General features: G+C 35.1%; 1 pseudogene; it reads right to left on the bottom strand.

The window, feature by feature from the left end:
* Positions 1 to 3,661: 3,661 nt before the first annotated feature.
* Positions 3,662 to 4,317, bottom strand: LOC105526313 (annotated as a pseudogene).
* Positions 4,318 to 4,769: the final 452 nt, after the last annotated feature.

Genomic DNA, 4,769 nt, shown 5'->3' with positions numbered 1-4,769 from the left:
TGCATTTGGATGTGTAAATCTCTATCAAGGTCAGGGAGGTTTTCCTCAATTATTTCCTCAAGTAAGTTTTTCAAAGTTTTTGCTTCTTCAGAACACCAATGATTCTTAGGTTTGGCAATTGTACATAGTCCCACATTTCTTGGAGACTTTGTTCTGTTATTTATTTATTTATTTTTTGCTAATTGGGCTGATTAAAAAGCCTTTTTTGAGCTCTGAAATTCTTTCTCTTTGATATAGTGTATTGTTTAAATTTTCCATTGCATTTTGTAACTTTCTAAATGTGTCATTTATTTCCAAAACCTCTAATTTTTGTTATTCTTCATCTTCTTTTTTTAGTATTCATGATATGTTTCTGCATTGTTTGAATTTCTTTACAATTCAGCCATATCTATTCATCATTTCTCTCTCTGTGTGTACACTCAGCTCCTGGCTACATCTTTGGATGTGTGTTCCTCAGGACTAGTATGAGAACATTGGGTGTACACCTAGGAGTGGGGTTTCTGGGTCCTTGGGGTGCTCATTCTTGATTTCCTTGAGTAGTTAACAATGTAGGTTTGCATCTGCAGGATCTGAGGGTTCTCAGATCTTCATATCACATCCAACACTTAGTATTATATGACTTTCTAATGTTTTTCAATTGGATGGGTGCAATTTGGTATTCATTGCTTTGTTTTATATTTCTCTGTTTTCTACTGAAGTTGAGTCTCTGTCTCTGTATTTTTTTTTTTTTTTTTTTTTTTTGGAGCAGCGGGACCAAGTCTCACTCTGTCACCCAGACTGGAGTGCAGTGGTGTGATCTTGGCTCACTGCAACCTCCACCTCCTGGGTTCAAGCGATTCTCCTGCCTCAGCCTCCTGAGTAGCTGGGATTACAGGTGCCCACCACCATGCCCAGCTAATTTTTGTATTTTTAATAGAGACGGGGTTTTGTCATATTGGCCAGGCTGGTCTTGAACTTCTGACCTCAGGTGACCCACCTGCCTTGGCCTCCCAAAGTGCTGGGATTACAGGTGTGACTCACCACACCTGGCCAGTATTTCTTTTTCTTTCTTTTTTCTTTTTTCTTTATTTGGCTCTTTATTTCCATTTTAGTGATCATTCAGCATATGATAGAGCCATTATATTATTTATACAATAATGACAATAACAATAATAATTCGTTGTTTGCCAACATCTATCTTCAAATCAAAATAGTAAGTTAGTAAGATACTCAATTTCTCTATAAATAGAGCAGCCTAGTTTTGTTAATGCATATAATGAAACATTTAATTATATATTGTACTTTTTAAAGATTATTTAGAGTATTTTTTATTTCAATAGTTTTTGGGGAACAGGTGGTGTTTGTTTATATGCATATGTTCTTTAGTGGTGATTTCTGAGATTTTGGTGTACCCATCACCAAGCAGTGTACACTGCATCCATTGTGTAGTCTTTTATTCTTCACCCACCTCCCAGCCTTCCCCTTGAGTCCCCAGAGTCCAATATATTATTCTTATCCTTTTGCATCCTCATAGCTTAGCTCCCACTTATAAGTGAGAATATAAAATGTTTGAGTTTCCATTCTTGAGTTACTTCATGTAGAATAATGGTCTCTAACTCCATCCAGGTTGCTGTGAATGCAATTATTTCATTTTCTTAGAGCTGAGAAGTATTCCGCGGTGTATATATGTGTATATATATATACATATTATCACATATTCTTTATCCACTCGTGGGTTGATGGGCATTTAGGCTGGATTCATAATTTTGCAACTGTGAGTTGTGCTACTATAAATATGTGTGTGCAAGTGTTTTTTTCATATGACTCCTTGTTCTCTGGGTAGATACTCCAGTAGTGGGATTGCTGGATCAAATGGTAGATCTACTTTCTGTTCTTTAAGAAATCTCCATATTGTTTTCCATAGTGGTTGTACTAGTTTACACTCCCACCAGCAGCATAAAAGTTTTCCCTTTTCACCATATTTATGCCAGCATCTTTTTTTTTTTATTTTTAAATTATGGCCATTCTTGCAGGAGTGAGGTGGTATCTCATTGTGTTTTTGATTTGCATTTCTCTGATAATTAGTGATTTTGAACATTTATTTTCTTATGTTTGTTGGCCATTTGTATATCTTCTTTTGAGAATTATCTATTCATGTCCTTAGCCCACTTTTTGATGGGATTATTTGTTTTTTCTTGCTTATTTGTTTGAGTTCCTTGTAGATTCTGGATATTAGTTCCTTGTCAGATACATAGTTTACAAGTATTTTTCCCCACTTTGTGGGTTTTCTGTTTACTCTACTGGTTATTTCTTCTGTGAAGAAGCTTTTTAGTTTAAGTCCAATCTATTTCTTTTTGTTTTTGTTGCATTTGCTTTTGGGTTCTTGGTTATGAACTCTGCATAGGCCAATGTCTAGAAGAATGTTTTCAAAGTTATCTTCTAGAAGTGATCAAAATGTGTACATTTAAAATAAACCATACAATTTTACTAGTAAGAAAGCCTGCAGTTAAGTTTAATTGAAACTGAATTTCACAAGTTAATAATTTAAATCCTTAGACAAAGTTACAGAAAGTGTGTCTTCTTGTTTTCCATCTTCATACAATGTTAAATTTTTTGTTATTTATACCATTTAAAAAATAAAAATAGCCTAATACTTAAGCAATATGTACATTTAAATTTTTGGTGGTGGTTTGTATTTTAAAAGAAATAGTTTTCTTAGGATTTGCCTCAGTTTCTGGTAGAAATGCTTACAGGAACTAGCTAATTAAAACTAAGAAAAGCACATTCAAAATACTGATTTACTTTGATAGCAAATGGTTGTTCTTTGAATACTAATAAAGATAGACAAGACCCATTAAGGTGAAGTGGGCTATTTCAAATATTCAACAGTTTCTATAAATATAAATATATATATATATATTTTTATACTCACACACACACACACACACACACTGGAGTGCAGTGGCCCAATCTCAGCTTACTGCAACCTTTGCCTCCTGGGTTCAAGTGATTCTCCAGCTCAGCCTCCTGAGTAGCTGGACCACAGGTGTGCACCACTATGCGCAGATAATTTTTATATATTTAGTAGAGTATGTTTCACCATGTTGGCCAGGCTGGTCTCGAACTCCTGACCTCAAGTGATCTGCCCACCTTGGCCTCCCAAAGTGTTGGGATTACAGGTGTGACCCACCACGCCCAACCCTAGTTTACATGAATATTTTAAAAAGTTTTTAAGAGCTAAGCATCTGTATCCACTGACAGCAATACAATCCCTAGTTTATGATGACTTAAAACAAATACCCATAAGGAAAAAAAAGCTTTATTTTATCTACATTTACTTTCAGTCAATAGTTAAGTAGCATTATTCCTCCCAGTACTATACTCCCTGTCTCTATAAGGCTGTTCTTAGGAGCCAGACAGTTTAGGTAATAAGGTAGTCAAGAGGGTAACTGCTTGTAGTTATAAATCAACAGTAACTTTCGGCTTTTCTCTTAATGTGCTAATAGTTGTGTCTAAAAAATGCAATTCTTAAAAAAGTATCATTTCTGATTTTGTTGTCATCTGTAACCTGTGGAAACTAATCACATGAAACTACAATATAGCAAATTTATTGAAATCCATATAGAAAACATAAATTATCACTAATTTCAAACTCTGATTTATTAGTGTGTCACTGAATCTTTTAAAAAATGAAAAAGAAAAAGAAAAGCCACTCCAAAGATAGTCTTATACCATTCTTTAAAAAGGAAACTGTTTCATTTAACTTTATACCCACCCCACACTGCAGTTTCAAAACAGAGTATTTAATAGTCATGGTCATGAGCATTACACCAAGATGAGGTTTTCTATTTTGCTCCCATAGCTTCTGGTTAACAGAAAACACATGCTTCTTTTATTGAAGGAGTTTGGTCCAGCTGATGTTAATGTATTTCTTCCAATATTTTTGATCCTCATCTTTGCTTCTGGAGGCATTGCCTCAGGTTGACTACCTTCATCTTCATTAAAACCTGCTGCTACCAAAAGAATTTTTGAAGCAAGAGTTGAAACAGGTTCTTTAGGCTTACTTAGTCCAAGTTTGGTGGATATGGCTGATGCTTTCTTTGTCATCTGACTACCTGTGGCAGATCTAAACTTGATCTTTGTAGGCTTTGTTGGGAGGACTGCAGCTTCTTTTTCAGCTGACAGCTTCTCAGTGCTGTGACTAGAACTTTTCCCTCCATTACTGGAATAAACAGCCTTAGTTTTCACAGGTTTTTTCACTTCTTCTTCAGGTCTTCCAATGGCTCCAGCTCACTGCAACTTTTCAGCCTTCTCCTCTCCCACCTTCCTATCTGCCATTTTCCCTGCTATGGCCTACCCTGCAGCCAAGCCAGGCTCTTTCAGAGTTTTTGATGTAGGCGTTTAATGCTATGAAGTTTCCTCTTAGTACCACGTTTGCTGTATCTCATTCCATTCAAAGGAGTTTTAAATTTCTATCTTGATTTTATTGTTGACCCAAAGATTATTCAGGAGTAGATTATTTAATTTCCACATATTTGTATAGTTTTGAGTATTCCTTTTTGTATTGGCTTCCAATTTTTTTCCACTGTGGTCAGCAAGAGTACTGATATAATTTTGATACTCTTAAATTTATTGAGACTTTTCTGTTACCTCTCCTATGATGTATCTTGGAAAATGTTCCATGTTCTGATAAAAAGATTATATATTCTTCAGTTGTTGGGTAGAATGTTCTGTAAACATCGGTTAAGTTGATTTGTTCTAAGGATATAGCTTAAGTCAATTGTTTCTTA

This window comes from Colobus angolensis, unplaced genomic scaffold (genome assembly GCF_000951035.1).
Source record: "Colobus angolensis palliatus isolate OR3802 unplaced genomic scaffold, Cang.pa_1.0 Scaffold589, whole genome shotgun sequence".
In the NCBI taxonomy this organism is placed as follows: domain Eukaryota; kingdom Metazoa; phylum Chordata; class Mammalia; order Primates; family Cercopithecidae; genus Colobus; species Colobus angolensis.
Note: the sequence above shows the minus strand (reverse complement) of the source record. Positions and strands in the feature narration are given on the sequence as shown.